Source organism: Chiloscyllium punctatum, chromosome 24 (genome assembly GCF_047496795.1).
Source record: "Chiloscyllium punctatum isolate Juve2018m chromosome 24, sChiPun1.3, whole genome shotgun sequence".
Classification (NCBI taxonomy): Eukaryota; Metazoa; Chordata; class Chondrichthyes; order Orectolobiformes; family Hemiscylliidae; genus Chiloscyllium; species Chiloscyllium punctatum.
Window position 1 is genome coordinate 43,926,158 of NC_092762.1, and position 15,667 is coordinate 43,941,824.

General features: G+C 55.6%; 13 non-coding genes across 13 annotated transcripts; all 13 read right to left on the reverse strand.

Annotated features, from left to right (window-relative positions):
- Window positions 1–808: 808 nt before the first annotated feature.
- Window positions 809–881, reverse strand: trnak-uuu (transfer RNA lysine (anticodon UUU)). The gene has a single exon. It is a non-coding gene; the product is annotated as a tRNA-Lys (tRNA).
- A 1,070-nt stretch (window positions 882–1,951) lies between these two features.
- On the reverse strand, window positions 1,952–2,024 carry trnak-uuu (transfer RNA lysine (anticodon UUU)). The gene has a single exon. It is a non-coding gene; the product is annotated as a tRNA-Lys (tRNA).
- A 1,070-nt stretch (window positions 2,025–3,094) lies between these two features.
- On the reverse strand, window positions 3,095–3,167 carry trnak-uuu (transfer RNA lysine (anticodon UUU)). The gene has a single exon. It is a non-coding gene; the product is annotated as a tRNA-Lys (tRNA).
- A 1,070-nt stretch (window positions 3,168–4,237) lies between these two features.
- Window positions 4,238–4,310, reverse strand: trnak-uuu (transfer RNA lysine (anticodon UUU)). Its single transcript has one exon. It is a non-coding gene; the product is annotated as a tRNA-Lys (tRNA).
- A 1,070-nt stretch (window positions 4,311–5,380) lies between these two features.
- trnak-uuu (transfer RNA lysine (anticodon UUU)) lies at window positions 5,381–5,453 on the reverse strand. Its single transcript has one exon. It is a non-coding gene; the product is annotated as a tRNA-Lys (tRNA).
- Window positions 5,454–6,523: 1,070 nt separating this feature from the next.
- Window positions 6,524–6,596, reverse strand: trnak-uuu (transfer RNA lysine (anticodon UUU)). Its single transcript has one exon. It is a non-coding gene; the product is annotated as a tRNA-Lys (tRNA).
- A 1,070-nt stretch (window positions 6,597–7,666) lies between these two features.
- Window positions 7,667–7,739, reverse strand: trnak-uuu (transfer RNA lysine (anticodon UUU)). Its single transcript has one exon. It is a non-coding gene; the product is annotated as a tRNA-Lys (tRNA).
- Window positions 7,740–8,809: 1,070 nt separating this feature from the next.
- trnak-uuu (transfer RNA lysine (anticodon UUU)) lies at window positions 8,810–8,882 on the reverse strand. Its single transcript has one exon. It is a non-coding gene; the product is annotated as a tRNA-Lys (tRNA).
- A 1,070-nt stretch (window positions 8,883–9,952) lies between these two features.
- Window positions 9,953–10,025, reverse strand: trnak-uuu (transfer RNA lysine (anticodon UUU)). The gene has a single exon. It is a non-coding gene; the product is annotated as a tRNA-Lys (tRNA).
- A 1,071-nt stretch (window positions 10,026–11,096) lies between these two features.
- On the reverse strand, window positions 11,097–11,169 carry trnak-uuu (transfer RNA lysine (anticodon UUU)). The gene has a single exon. It is a non-coding gene; the product is annotated as a tRNA-Lys (tRNA).
- Window positions 11,170–12,239: 1,070 nt separating this feature from the next.
- Window positions 12,240–12,312, reverse strand: trnak-uuu (transfer RNA lysine (anticodon UUU)). The gene has a single exon. It is a non-coding gene; the product is annotated as a tRNA-Lys (tRNA).
- A 1,070-nt stretch (window positions 12,313–13,382) lies between these two features.
- On the reverse strand, window positions 13,383–13,455 carry trnak-uuu (transfer RNA lysine (anticodon UUU)). The gene has a single exon. It is a non-coding gene; the product is annotated as a tRNA-Lys (tRNA).
- A 1,071-nt stretch (window positions 13,456–14,526) lies between these two features.
- Window positions 14,527–14,599, reverse strand: trnak-uuu (transfer RNA lysine (anticodon UUU)). Its single transcript has one exon. It is a non-coding gene; the product is annotated as a tRNA-Lys (tRNA).
- Window positions 14,600–15,667: the final 1,068 nt, after the last annotated feature.

Consider the following 15,667-nt stretch of genomic DNA (forward strand, 5'->3'; position numbering starts at 1 on the left):
CAACACAGCACCGCCAAAGTAAGAACGGTGCTCATGAGACGGCCTCATCATCAACCCTCCAACACCACGCGCCGTCCCTACCCCCAGCATCCACTCTCTGCTCGAAACAATCCACCCCACCACAAAGCCGCAGACACCGACACTCCCACACGCACGGCCACATCACCATCAGCTCCAAACCAAGGAAGATGTGCATGAAGGTTCCGTTGGACGTGTCTGAGTTGATTTGAAAACAAAAGCAGACCATCGATGAGAGCAGTCTCCATAAATCGAAGCTTCAGCACCTGCAAATATAATCAGGATTTCACTGCTGCCTCCCATCGCCACGAACCCTTGGCGCATTCGAGCCTCGGGCGACTCCCTGTGTGGAGTTTGCACATTCTCCCCGTGTCTGCGTGGATTTCGTCCGACGGATCCGGTTTCCTCCCACAGTCCAAAGGAGTGCAGCGCAGGTGTTTTGGCCATGCTAAATTGCCCCTTGTTTTCAGGCATGTGCAGGTTCGGAGTCACGAGGTGGGGGTTTAGGTGTGTGGGGGATACTCTTGGGAGAGTCGGTAGCTTGTTTCCACAGTCGAGGGATTCTATGCTAATTTCTGATTTCGCGCATTTGGAGGACCTTAAAGAGATCAATTCAAACAGAAGCCACGCGTTCCGCGATTACGGCAGCAACTGCGACAGTTCGGAAATGCAGGCAAAACTGCCCTGTGCTTGCTTCCACCGCCACAATGTAAGGGCCATTGAGTCTGATTTGTTAGCACTGCCCTGCGCCTTCGCTGTTGTCCCGTGGCAGAGCGATTTAAAAGCGACCCGCCCGAGCAGGGACTTGAACCCTGGACCCTCAGATTAAAAGTCTGATGCTCTACCGACTGAGCTACCCGGGCTGGCGGCCGGCCGCCTGCCCGGCTACGGCTTTCCCTGCCTGAGCTGGAAAACACGTTCGCGCTTCACACTCTCGCGCAGCCATTCTGACACAATCCACGCGATTCAGTCGGAAAGACTGGCAGCCCCGGCTGTGCAGGGCCGATTCCAAGCCGCCGTCTCTCTTCATCATCCCCCCACTCCATTGCCGCACCGTCCTCTCTCTACTGTAGCAACCCTCCTCAACACACACCTCTGGCACCGTCAAAGCCATCAGCAAGCCTACAACACAGCACCGCCAAAGTAAGAACGGTGCTCATGAGACGGCCTCATCATCAACCCTCCAACACCACGCCCCGTCCCTACCCCCAGCATCCACTCTCTGCTCGAAACAATCCACCCCACCACAAAGCCGCAGACACCGACACTCCCACACGCACGGCCACATCACCATCAGCTCCAAACCAAGGAAGATGTGCATGAAGGTTCCGTTGGACGTGTCTGAGTTGATTTGAAAACAAAAGCAGACCATCGATGAGAGCAGTCTCCATAAATCGAAGCTTCAGCACCTGCAAATATAATCAGGATTTCACTGCTGCCTCCCATCGCCACGAACCCTTGGCGCATTCGAGCCTCGGGCGACTCCCTGTGTGGAGTTTGCACATTCTCCCCGTGTCTGCGTGGATTTCGTCCGACGGATCCGGTTTCCTCCCACAGTCCAAAGGAGTGCAGCGCAGGTGTTTTGGCCATGCTAAATTGCCCCTTGTTTTCAGGCATGTGCAGGTTCGGAGTCACGAGGTGGGGGTTTAGGTGTGTGGGGGATACTCTTGGGAGAGTCGGTAGCCTGTTTCCACAGTCGAGGGATTCTATGCTAATTTCTGATTTCGCGCATTTGGAGGACCTTAAAGAGATCAATTCAAACAGAAGCCACGCGTTCCGCGATTACGGCAGCAACTGCGACAGTTCGGAAATGCAGGCAAAACTGCCCTGTGCTTGCTTCCACCGCCACAATGTAAGGGCCATTGAGTCTGATTTGTTAGCACTGCCCTGCGCCTTCGCTGTTGTCCCGTGGCAGAGCGATTTAAAAGCGACCCGCCCGAGCAGGGACTTGAACCCTGGACCCTCAGATTAAAAGTCTGATGCTCTACCGACTGAGCTACCCGGGCTGGTGGCAGGCCGCCTGCCCGGCTACGGCTTTCCCTGCCTGAGCTGGAAAACACGTTCGCGCTTCACACTCTCGCGCAGCCATTCTGACACAATCCACGCGATTCAGTCGGAAAGACTGGCAGCCCCGGCTGTGCAGGGCCGATTCCAAGCCGCCGTCTCTCTTCATCATCCCCCCACTCCATTGCCGCACCGTCCTCTCTCTACTGTAGCAACCCTCCTCAACACACACCTCTGGCACCGTCAAAGCCATCAGCAAGCCTACAACACAGCACCGCCAAAGTAAGAACGGTGCTCATGAGACGGCCTCATCATCAACCCTCCAACACCACGCGCCGTCCCTACCCCCAGCATCCACTCTCTGCTCGAAACAATCCACCCCACCACAAAGCCGCAGACACCGACACTCCCACACGCACGGCCACATCACCATCAGCTCCAAACCAAGGAAGATGTGCATGAAGGTTCCGTTGGACGTGTCTGAGTTGATTTGAAAACAAAAGCAGACCATCGATGAGAGCAGTCTCCATAAATCGAAGCTTCAGCACCTGCAAATATAATCAGGATTTCACTGCTGCCTCCCATCGCCACGAACCCTTGGCGCATTCGAGCCTCGGGCGACTCCCTGTGTGGAGTTTGCACATTCTCCCCGTGTCTGCGTGGATTTCGTCCGACGGATCCGGTTTCCTCCCACAGTCCAAAGGAGTGCAGCGCAGGTGTTTTGGCCATGCTAAATTGCCCCTTGTTTTCAGGCATGTGCAGGTTCGGAGTCACGAGGTGGGGGTTTAGGTGTGTGGGGGATACTCTTGGGAGAGTCGGTAGCCTGTTTCCACAGTCGAGGGATTCTATGCTAATTTCTGATTTCGCGCATTTGGAGGACCTTAAAGAGATCAATTCAAACAGAAGCCACGCGTTCCGCGATTACGGCAGCAACTGCGACAGTTCGGAAATGCAGGCAAAACTGCCCTGTGCTTGCTTCCACCGCCACAATGTAAGGGCCATTGAGTCTGATTTGTTAGCACTGCCCTGCGCCTTCGCTGTTGTCCCGTGGCAGAGCGATTTAAAAGCGACCCGCCCGAGCAGGGACTTGAACCCTGGACCCTCAGATTAAAAGTCTGATGCTCTACCGACTGAGCTACCCGGGCTGGTGGCAGGCCGCCTGCCCGGCTACGGCTTTCCCTGCCTGAGCTGGAAAACACGTTCGCGCTTCACACTCTCGCGCAGCCATTCTGACACAATCCACGCGATTCAGTCGGAAAGACTGGCAGCCCCGGCTGTGCAGGGCCGATTCCAAGCCGCCGTCTCTCTTCATCATCCCCCCACTCCATTGCCGCACCGTCCTCTCTCTACTGTAGCAACCCTCCTCAACACACACCTCTGGCACCGTCAAAGCCATCAGCAAGCCTACAACACAGCACCGCCAAAGTAAGAACGGTGCTCATGAGACGGCCTCATCATCAACCCTCCAACACCACGCGCCGTCCCTACCCCCAGCATCCACTCTCTGCTCGAAACAATCCACCCCACCACAAAGCCGCAGACACCGACACTCCCACACGCACGGCCACATCACCATCAGCTCCAAACCAAGGAAGATGTGCATGAAGGTTCCGTTGGACGTGTCTGAGTTGATTTGAAAACAAAAGCAGACCATCGATGAGAGCAGTCTCCATAAATCGAAGCTTCAGCACCTGCAAATATAATCAGGATTTCACTGCTGCCTCCCATCGCCACGAACCCTTGGCGCATTCGAGCCTCGGGCGACTCCCTGTGTGGAGTTTGCACATTCTCCCCGTGTCTGCGTGGATTTCGTCCGACGGATCCGGTTTCCTCCCACAGTCCAAAGGAGTGCAGCGCAGGTGTTTTGGCCATGCTAAATTGCCCCTTGTTTTCAGGCATGTGCAGGTTCGGAGTCACGAGGTGGGGGTTTAGGTGTGTGGGGGATACTCTTGGGAGAGTCGGTAGCCTGTTTCCACAGTCGAGGGATTCTATGCTAATTTCTGATTTCGCGCATTTGGAGGACCTTAAAGAGATCAATTCAAACAGAAGCCACGCGTTCCGCGATTACGGCAGCAACTGCGACAGTTCGGAAATGCAGGCAAAACTGCCCTGTGCTTGCTTCCACCGCCACAATGTAAGGGCCATTGAGTCTGATTTGTTAGCACTGCCCTGCGCCTTCGCTGTTGTCCCGTGGCAGAGCGATTTAAAAGCGACCCGCCCGAGCAGGGACTTGAACCCTGGACCCTCAGATTAAAAGTCTGATGCTCTACCGACTGAGCTACCCGGGCTGGTGGCAGGCCGCCTGCCCGGCTACGGCTTTCCCTGCCTGAGCTGGAAAACACGTTCGCGCTTCACACTCTCGCGCAGCCATTCTGACACAATCCACGCGATTCAGTCGGAAAGACTGGCAGCCCCGGCTGTGCAGGGCCGATTCCAAGCCGCCGTCTCTCTTCATCATCCCCCCACTCCATTGCCGCACCGTCCTCTCTCTACTGTAGCAACCCTCCTCAACACACACCTCTGGCACCGTCAAAGCCATCAGCAAGCCTACAACACAGCACCGCCAAAGTAAGAACGGTGCTCATGAGACGGCCTCATCATCAACCCTCCAACACCACGCCCCGTCCCTACCCCCAGCATCCACTCTCTGCTCGAAACAATCCACCCCACCACAAAGCCGCAGACACCGACACTCCCACACGCACGGCCACATCACCATCAGCTCCAAACCAAGGAAGATGTGCATGAAGGTTCCGTTGGACGTGTCTGAGTTGATTTGAAAACAAAAGCAGACCATCGATGAGAGCAGTCTCCATAAATCGAAGCTTCAGCACCTGCAAATATAATCAGGATTTCACTGCTGCCTCCCATCGCCACGAACCCTTGGCGCATTCGAGCCTCGGGCGACTCCCTGTGTGGAGTTTGCACATTCTCCCCGTGTCTGCGTGGATTTCGTCCGACGGATCCGGTTTCCTCCCACAGTCCAAAGGAGTGCAGCGCAGGTGTTTTGGCCATGCTAAATTGCCCCTTGTTTTCAGGCATGTGCAGGTTCGGAGTCACGAGGTGGGGGTTTAGGTGTGTGGGGGATACTCTTGGGAGAGTCGGTAGCTTGTTTCCACAGTCGAGGGATTCTATGCTAATTTCTGATTTCGCGCATTTGGAGGACCTTAAAGAGACCAATTCAAACAGAAGCCACGCGTTCCGCGATTACGGCAGCAACTGCGACAGTTCGGAAATGCAGGCAAAACTGCCCTGTGCTTGCTTCCACCGCCACAATGTAAGGGCCATTGAGTCTGATTTGTTAGCACTGCCCTGCGCCTTCGCTGTTGTCCCGTGGCAGAGCGATTTAAAAGCGACCCGCCCGAGCAGGGACTTGAACCCTGGACCCTCAGATTAAAAGTCTGATGCTCTACCGACTGAGCTACCCGGGCTGGTGGCAGGCCGCCTGCCCGGCTACGGCTTTCCCTGCCTGAGCTGGAAAACACGTTCGCGCTTCACACTCTCGCGCAGCCATTCTGACACAATCCACGCGATTCAGTCGGAAAGACTGGCAGCCCCGGCTGTGCAGGGCCGATTCCAAGCCGCCGTCTCTCTTCATCATCCCCCCACTCCATTGCCGCACCGTCCTCTCTCTACTGTAGCAACCCTCCTCAACACACACCTCTGGCACCGTCAAAGCCATCAGCAAGCCTACAACACAGCACCGCCAAAGTAAGAACGGTGCTCATGAGACGGCCTCATCATCAACCCTCCAACACCACGCGCCGTCCCTACCCCCAGCATCCACTCTCTGCTCGAAACAATCCACCCCACCACAAAGCCGCAGACACCGACACTCCCACACGCACGGCCACATCACCATCAGCTCCAAACCAAGGAAGATGTGCATGAAGGTTCCGTTGGACGTGTCTGAGTTGATTTGAAAACAAAAGCAGACCATCGATGAGAGCAGTCTCCATAAATCGAAGCTTCAGCACCTGCAAATATAATCAGGATTTCACTGCTGCCTCCCATCGCCACGAACCCTTGGCGCATTCGAGCCTCGGGCGACTCCCTGTGTGGAGTTTGCACATTCTCCCCGTGTCTGCGTGGATTTCGTCCGACGGATCCGGTTTCCTCCCACAGTCCAAAGGAGTGCAGCGCAGGTGTTTTGGCCATGCTAAATTGCCCCTTGTTTTCAGGCATGTGCAGGTTCGGAGTCACGAGGTGGGGGTTTAGGTGTGTGGGGGATACTCTTGGGAGAGTCGGTAGCTTGTTTCCACAGTCGAGGGATTCTATGCTAATTTCTGATTTCGCGCATTTGGAGGACCTTAAAGAGATCAATTCAAACAGAAGCCACGCGTTCCGCGATTACGGCAGCAACTGCGACAGTTCGGAAATGCAGGCAAAACTGCCCTGTGCTTGCTTCCACCGCCACAATGTAAGGGCCATTGAGTCTGATTTGTTAGCACTGCCCTGCGCCTTCGCTGTTGTCCCGTGGCAGAGCGATTTAAAAGCGACCCGCCCGAGCAGGGACTTGAACCCTGGACCCTCAGATTAAAAGTCTGATGCTCTACCGACTGAGCTACCCGGGCTGGTGGCAGGCCGCCTGCCCGGCTACGGCTTTCCCTGCCTGAGCTGGAAAACACGTTCGCGCTTCACACTCTCGCGCAGCCATTCTGACACAATCCACGCGATTCAGTCGGAAAGACTGGCAGCCCCGGCTGTGCAGGGCCGATTCCAAGCCGCCGTCTCTCTTCATCATCCCCCCACTCCATTGCCGCACCGTCCTCTCTCTACTGTAGCAACCCTCCTCAACACACACCTCTGGCACCGTCAAAGCCATCAGCAAGCCTACAACACAGCACCGCCAAAGTAAGAACGGTGCTCATGAGACGGCCTCATCATCAACCCTCCAACACCACGCGCCGTCCCTACCCCCAGCATCCACTCTCTGCTCGAAACAATCCACCCCACCACAAAGCCGCAGACACCGACACTCCCACACGCACGGCCACATCACCATCAGCTCCAAACCAAGGAAGATGTGCATGAAGGTTCCGTTGGACGTGTCTGAGTTGATTTGAAAACAAAAGCAGACCATCGATGAGAGCAGTCTCCATAAATCGAAGCTTCAGCACCTGCAAATATAATCAGGATTTCACTGCTGCCTCCCATCGCCACGAACCCTTGGCGCATTCGAGCCTCGGGCGACTCCCTGTGTGGAGTTTGCACATTCTCCCCGTGTCTGCGTGGATTTCGTCCGACGGATCCGGTTTCCTCCCACAGTCCAAAGGAGTGCAGCGCAGGTGTTTTGGCCATGCTAAATTGCCCCTTGTTTTCAGGCATGTGCAGGTTCGGAGTCACGAGGTGGGGGTTTAGGTGTGTGGGGGATACTCTTGGGAGAGTCGGTAGCTTGTTTCCACAGTCGAGGGATTCTATGCTAATTTCTGATTTCGCGCATTTGGAGGACCTTAAAGAGATCAATTCAAACAGAAGCCACGCGTTCCGCGATTACGGCAGCAACTGCGACAGTTCGGAAATGCAGGCAAAACTGCCCTGTGCTTGCTTCCACCGCCACAATGTAAGGGCCATTGAGTCTGATTTGTTAGCACTGCCCTGCGCCTTCGCTGTTGTCCCGTGGCAGAGCGATTTAAAAGCGACCCGCCCGAGCAGGGACTTGAACCCTGGACCCTCAGATTAAAAGTCTGATGCTCTACCGACTGAGCTACCCGGGCTGGTGGCAGGCCGCCTGCCCGGCTACGGCTTTCCCTGCCTGAGCTGGAAAACACGTTCGCGCTTCACACTCTCGCGCAGCCATTCTGACACAATCCACGCGATTCAGTCGGAAAGACTGGCAGCCCCGGCTGTGCAGGGCCGATTCCAAGCCGCCGTCTCTCTTCATCATCCCCCCACTCCATTGCCGCACCGTCCTCTCTCTACTGTAGCAACCCTCCTCAACACACACCTCTGGCACCGTCAAAGCCATCAGCAAGCCTACAACACAGCACCGCCAAAGTAAGAACGGTGCTCATGAGACGGCCTCATCATCAACCCTCCAACACCACGCCCCGTCCCTACCCCCAGCATCCACTCTCTGCTCGAAACAATCCACCCCACCACAAAGCCGCAGACACCGACACTCCCACACGCACGGCCACATCACCATCAGCTCCAAACCAAGGAAGATGTGCATGAAGGTTCCGTTGGACGTGTCTGAGTTGATTTGAAAACAAAAGCAGACCATCGATGAGAGCAGTCTCCATAAATCGAAGCTTCAGCACCTGCAAATATAATCAGGATTTCACTGCTGCCTCCCATCGCCACGAACCCTTGGCGCATTCGAGCCTCGGGCGACTCCCTGTGTGGAGTTTGCACATTCTCCCCGTGTCTGCGTGGATTTCGTCCGACGGATCCGGTTTCCTCCCACAGTCCAAAGGAGTGCAGCGCAGGTGTTTTGGCCATGCTAAATTGCCCCTTGTTTTCAGGCATGTGCAGGTTCGGAGTCAAGAGGTGGGGGTTTAGGTGTGTGGGGGATACTCTTGGGAGAGTCGGTAGCTTGTTTCCACAGTCGAGGGATTCTATGCTAATTTCTGATTTCGCGCATTTGGAGGACCTTAAAGAGATCAATTCAAACAGAAGCCACGCGTTCCGCGATTACGGCAGCAACTGCGACAGTTCGGAAATGCAGGCAAAACTGCCCTGTGCTTGCTTCCACCGCCACAATGTAAGGGGCATTGAGTCTGATTTGTTAGCACTGCCCTGCGCCTTCGCTGTTGTCCCGTGGCAGAGCGATTTAAAAGCGACCCGCCCGAGCAGGGACTTGAACCCTGGACCCTCAGATTAAAAGTCGGATGCTCTACCGACTGAGCTACCCGGGCTCGTGGCAGGCCGCCTGCCCGGCTACGGCTTTCCCTGCCTGAGCTGGAAAACACGTTCGCGCTTCACACTCTCGCGCAGCCATTCTGACACAATCCACGCGATTCAGTCGGAAAGACTGGCAGCCCCGGCTGTGCAGGGCCGATTCCAAGCCGCCGTCTCTCTTCATCATCCCCCCACTCCATTGCCGCACCGTCCTCTCTCTACTGTAGCAACCCTCCTCAACACACACCTCTGGCACCGTCAAAGCCATCAGCAAGCCTACAACACAGCACCGCCAAAGTAAGAACGGTGCTCATGAGACGGCCTCATCATCAACCCTCCAACACCACGCGCCGTCCCTACCCCCAGCATCCACTCTCTGCTCGAAACAATCCACCCCACCACAAAGCCGCAGACACCGACACTCCCACACGCACGGCCACATCACCATCAGCTCCAAACCAAGGAAGATGTGCATGAAGGTTCCGTTGGACGTGTCTGAGTTGATTTGAAAACAAAAGCAGACCATCGATGAGAGCAGTCTCCATAAATCGAAGCTTCAGCACCTGCAAATATAATCAGGATTTCACTGCTGCCTCCCATCGCCACGAACCCTTGGCGCATTCGAGCCTCGGGCGACTCCCTGTGTGGAGTTTGCACATTCTCCCCGTGTCTGCGTGGATTTCGTCCGACGGATCCGGTTTCCTCCCACAGTCCAAAGGAGTGCAGCGCAGGTGTTTTGGCCATGCTAAATTGCCCCTTGTTTTCAGGCATGTGCAGGTTCGGAGTCACGAGGTGGGGGTTTAGGTGTGTGGGGGATACTCTTGGGAGAGTCGGTAGCCTGTTTCCACAGTCGAGGGATTCTATGCTAATTTCTGATTTCGCGCATTTGGAGGACCTTAAAGAGATCAATTCAAACAGAAGCCACGCGTTCCGCGATTACGGCAGCAACTGCGACAGTTCGGAAATGCAGGCAAAACTGCCCTGTGCTTGCTTCCACCGCCACAATGTAAGGGCCATTGAGTCTGATTTGTTAGCACTGCCCTGCGCCTTCGCTGTTGTCCCGTGGCAGAGCGATTTAAAAGCGACCCGCCCGAGCAGGGACTTGAACCCTGGACCCTCAGATTAAAAGTCTGATGCTCTACCGACTGAGCTACCCGGGCTGGTGGCAGGCCGCCTGCCCGGCTACGGCTTTCCCTGCCTGAGCTGGAAAACACGTTCGCGCTTCACACTCTCGCGCAGCCATTCTGACACAATCCACGCGATTCAGTCGGAAAGACTGGCAGCCCCGGCTGTGCAGGGCCGATTCCAAGCCGCCGTCTCTCTTCATCATCCCCCCACTCCATTGCCGCACCGTCCTCTCTCTACTGTAGCAACCCTCCTCAACACACACCTCTGGCACCGTCAAAGCCATCAGCAAGCCTACAACACAGCACCGCCAAAGTAAGAACGGTGCTCATGAGACGGCCTCATCATCAACCCTCCAACACCACGCGCCGTCCCTACCCCCAGCATCCACTCTCTGCTCGAAACAATCCACCCCACCACAAAGCCGCAGACACCGACACTCCCACACGCACGGCCACATCACCATCAGCTCCAAACCAAGGAAGATGTGCATGAAGGTTCCGTTGGACGTGTCTGAGTTGATTTGAAAAAAAAAAGCTGACCATCGATGAGAGCAGTCTCCATAAATCGAAGCTTCAGCACCTGCAAATATAATCAGGATTTCACTGCTGCCTCCCATCGCCACGAACCCTTGGCGCATTCGAGCCTCGGGCGACTCCCTGTGTGGAGTTTGCACATTCTCCCCGTGTCTGCGTGGATTTCGTCCGACGGATCCGGTTTCCTCCCACAGTCCAAAGGAGTGCAGCGCAGGTGTTTTGGCCATGCTAAATTGCCCCTTGTTTTCAGGCATGTGCAGGTTCGGAGTCACGAGGTGGGGGTTTAGGTGTGTGGGGGATACTCTTGGGAGAGTCGGTAGCTTGTTTCCACAGTCGAGGGATTCTATGCTAATTTCTGATTTCGCGCATTTGGAGGACCTTAAAGAGACCAATTCAAACAGAAGCCACGCGTTCCGCGATTACGGCAGCAACTGCGACAGTTCGGAAATGCAGGCAAAACTGCCCTGTGCTTGCTTCCACCGCCACAATGTAAGGGCCATTGAGTCTGATTTGTTAGCACTGCCCTGCGCCTTCGCTGTTGTCCCGTGGCAGAGCGATTTAAAAGCGACCCGCCCGAGCAGGGACTTGAACCCTGGACCCTCAGATTAAAAGTCTGATGCTCTACCGACTGAGCTACCCGGGCTGGTGGCAGGCCGCCTGCCCGGCTACGGCTTTCCCTGCCTGAGCTGGAAAACACGTTCGCGCTTCACACTCTCGCGCAGCCATTCTGACACAATCCACGCGATTCAGTCGGAAAGACTGGCAGCCCCGGCTGTGCAGGGCCGATTCCAAGCCGCCGTCTCTCTTCATCATCCCCCCACTCCATTGCCGCACCGTCCTCTCTCTACTGTAGCAACCCTCCTCAACACACACCTCTGGCACCGTCAAAGCCATCAGCAAGCCTACAACACAGCACCGCCAAAGTAAGAACGGTGCTCATGAGACGGCCTCATCATCAACCCTCCAACACCACGCCCCGTCCCTACCCCCAGCATCCACTCTCTGCTCGAAACAATCCACCCCACCACAAAGCCGCAGACACCGACACTCCCACACGCACGGCCACATCACCATCAGCTCCAAACCAAGGAAGATGTGCATGAAGGTTCCGTTGGACGTGTCTGAGTTGATTTGAAAACAAAAGCAGACCATCGATGAGAGCAGTCTCCATAAATCGAAGCTTCAGCACCTGCAAATATAATCAGGATTTCACTGCTGCCTCCCATCGCCACGAACCCTTGGCGCATTCGAGCCTCGGGCGACTCCCTGTGTGGAGTTTGCACATTCTCCCCGTGTCTGCGTGGATTTCGTCCGACGGATCCGGTTTCCTCCCACAGTCCAAAGGAGTGCAGCGCAGGTGTTTTGGCCATGCTAAATTGCCCCTTGTTTTCAGGCATGTGCAGGTTCGGAGTCACGAGGTGGGGGTTTAGGTGTGTGGGGGATACTCTTGGGAGAGTCGGTAGCTTGTTTCCACAGTCGAGGGATTCTATGCTAATTTCTGATTTCGCGCATTTGGAGGACCTTAAAGAGATCAATTCAAACAGAAGCCACGCGTTCCGCGATTACGGCAGCAACTGCGACAGTTCGGAAATGCAGGCAAAACTGCCCTGTGCTTGCTTCCACCGCCACAATGTAAGGGGCATTGAGTCTGATTTGTTAGCACTGCCCTGCGCCTTCGCTGTTGTCCCGTGGCAGAGCGATTTAAAAGCGACCCGCCCGAGCAGGGACTTGAACCCTGGACCCTCAGATTAAAAGTCTGATGCTCTACCGACTGAGCTACCCGGGCTGGTGGCAGGCCGCCTGCCCGGCTACGGCTTTCCCTGCCTGAGCTGGAAAACACGTTCGCGCTTCACACTCTCGCGCAGCCATTCTGACACAATCCACGCGATTCAGTCGGAAAGACTGGCAGCCCCGGCTGTGCAGGGCCGATTCCAAGCCGCCGTCTCTCTTCATCATCCCCCCACTCCATTGCCGCACCGTCCTCTCTCTACTGTAGCAACCCTCCTCAACACACACCTCTGGCACCGTCAAAGCCATCAGCAAGCCTACAACACAGCACCGCCAAAGTAAGAACGGTGCTCATGAGACGGCCTCATCATCAACCCTCCAACACCACGCCCCGTCCCTACCCCCAGCATCCACTCTCTGCTCGAAACAATCCACCCCACCACAAAGCCGCAGACACCGACACTCCCACACGCACGGCCACATCACCATCAGCTCCAAACCAAGGAAGATGTGCATGAAGGTTCCGTTGGACGTGTCTGAGTTGATTTGAAAACAAAAGCAGACCATCGATGAGAGCAGTCTCCATAAATCGAAGCTTCAGCACCTGCAAATATAATCAGGATTTCACTGCTGCCTCCCATCGCCACGAACCCTTGGCGCATTCGAGCCTCGGGCGACTCCCTGTGTGGAGTTTGCACATTCTCCCCGTGTCTGCGTGGATTTCGTCCGACGGATCCGGTTTCCTCCCACAGTCCAAAGGAGTGCAGCGCAGGTGTTTTGGCCATGCTAAATTGCCCCTTGTTTTCAGGCATGTGCAGGTTCGGAGTCACGAGGTGGGGGTTTAGGTGTGTGGGGGATACTCTTGGGAGAGTCGGTAGCTTGTTTCCACAGTCGAGGGATTCTATGCTAATTTCTGATTTCGCGCATTTGGAGGACCTTAAAGAGATCAATTCAAACAGAAGCCACGCGTTCCGCGATTACGGCAGCAACTGCGACAGTTCGGAAATGCAGGCAAAACTGCCCTGTGCTTGCTTCCACCGCCACAATGTAAGGGGCATTGAGTCTGATTTGTTAGCACTGCCCTGCGCCTTCGCTGTTGTCCCGTGGCAGAGCGATTTAAAAGCGACCCGCCCGAGCAGGGACTTGAACCCTGGACCCTCAGATTAAAAGTCTGATGCTCTACCGACTGAGCTACCCGGGCTCGTGGCAGGCCGCCTGCCCGGCTACGGCTTTCCCTGCCTGAGCTGGAAAACACGTTCGCGCTTCACACTCTCGCGCAGCCATTCTGACACAATCCACGCGATTCAGTCGGAAAGACTGGCAGCCCCGGCTGTGCAGGGCCGATTCCAAGCCGCCGTCTCTCTTCATCATCCCCCCACTCCATTGCCGCACCGTCCTCTCTCTACTGTAGCAACCCTCCTCAACACACACCTCTGGCACCGTCAAAGCCATCAGCAAGCCTACAACACAGCACCGCCAAAGTAAGAACGGTGCTCATGAGACGGCCTCATCATCAACCCTCCAACACCACGCGCCGTCCCTACCCCCAGCATCCACTCTCTGCTCGAAACAATCCACCCCACCACAAAGCCGCAGACACCGACACTCCCACACGCACGGCCACATCACCATCAGCTCCAAACCAAGGAAGATGTGCATGAAGGTTCCGTTGGACGTGTCTGAGTTGATTTGAAAAAAAAAAGCTGACCATCGATGAGAGCAGTCTCCATAAATCGAAGCTTCAGCACCTGCAAATATAATCAGGATTTCACTGCTGCCTCCCATCGCCACGAACCCTTGGCGCATTCGAGCCTCGGGCGACTCCCTGTGTGGAGTTTGCACATTCTCCCCGTGTCTGCGTGGATTTCGTCCGACGGATCCGGTTTCCTCCCACAGTCCAAAGGAGTGCAGCGCAGGTGTTTTGGCCATGCTAAATTGCCCCTTGTTTTCAGGCATGTGCAGGTTCGGAGTCACGAGGTGGGGGTTTAGGTGTGTGGGGGATACTCTTGGGAGAGTCGGTAGCCTGTTTCCACAGTCGAGGGATTCTATGCTAATTTCTGATTTCGCGCATTTGGAGGACCTTAAAGAGACCAATTCAAACAGAAGCCACGCGTTCCGCGATTACGGCAGCAACTGCGACAGTTCGGAAATGCAGGCAAAACTGCCCTGTGCTTGCTTCCACCGCCACAATGTAAGGGCCATTGAGTCTGATTTGTTAGCACTGCCCTGCGCCTTCGCTGTTGTCCCGTGGCAGAGCGATTTAAAAGCGACCCGCCCGAGCAGGGACTTGAACCCTGGACCCTCAGATTAAAAGTCTGATGCTCTACCGACTGAGCTACCCGGGCTGGTGGCAGGCCGCCTGCCCGGCTACGGCTTTCCCTGCCTGAGCTGGAAAACACGTTCGCGCTTCACACTCTCGCGCAGCCATTCTGACACAATCCACGCGATTCAGTCGGAAAGACTGGCAGCCCCGGCTGTGCAGGGCCGATTCCAAGCCGCCGTCTCTCTTCATCATCCCCCCACTCCATTGCCGCACCGTCCTCTCTCTACTGTAGCAACCCTCCTCAACACACACCTCTGGCACCGTCAAAGCCATCAGCAAGCCTACAACACAGCACCGCCAAAGTAAGAACGGTGCTCATGAGACGGCCTCATCATCAACCCTCCAACACCACGCGCCGTCCCTACCCCCAGCATCCACTCTCTGCTCGAAACAATCCACCCCACCACAAAGCCGCAGACACCGACACTCCCACACGCACGGCCACATCACCATCAGCTCCAAACCAAGGAAGATGTGCATGAAGGTTCCGTTGGACGTGTCTGAGTTGATTTGAAAAAAAAAAGCTGACCATCGATGAGAGCAGTCTCCATAAATCGAAGCTTCAGCACCTGCAAATATAATCAGGATTTCACTGCTGCCTCCCATCGCCACGAACCCTTGGCGCATTCGAGCCTCGGGCGACTCCCTGTGTGGAGTTTGCACATTCTCCCCGTGTCTGCGTGGATTTCGTCCGACGGATCCGGTTTCCTCCCACAGTCCAAAGGAGTGCAGCGCAGGTGTTTTGGCCATGCTAAATTGCCCCTTGTTTTCAGGCATGTGCAGGTTCGGAGTCACGAGGTGGGGGTTTAGGTGTGTGGGGGATACTCTTGGGAGAGTCGGTAGCCTGTTTCCACAGTCGAGGGATTCTATGCTAATTTCTGATTTCGCGCATTTGGAGGACCTTAAAGAGACCAATTCAAACAGAAGCCACGCGTTCCGCGATTACGGCAGCAACTGCGACAGTTCGGAAATGCAGGCAAAACTGCCCTGTGCTTGCTTCCACCGCCACAATGTAAGGGCCATTGAGTCTGATTTGTTAGCACTGCCCTGCGCCTTCGCTGTTGTCCCGTGGCAGAGCGATTTAAAAGCG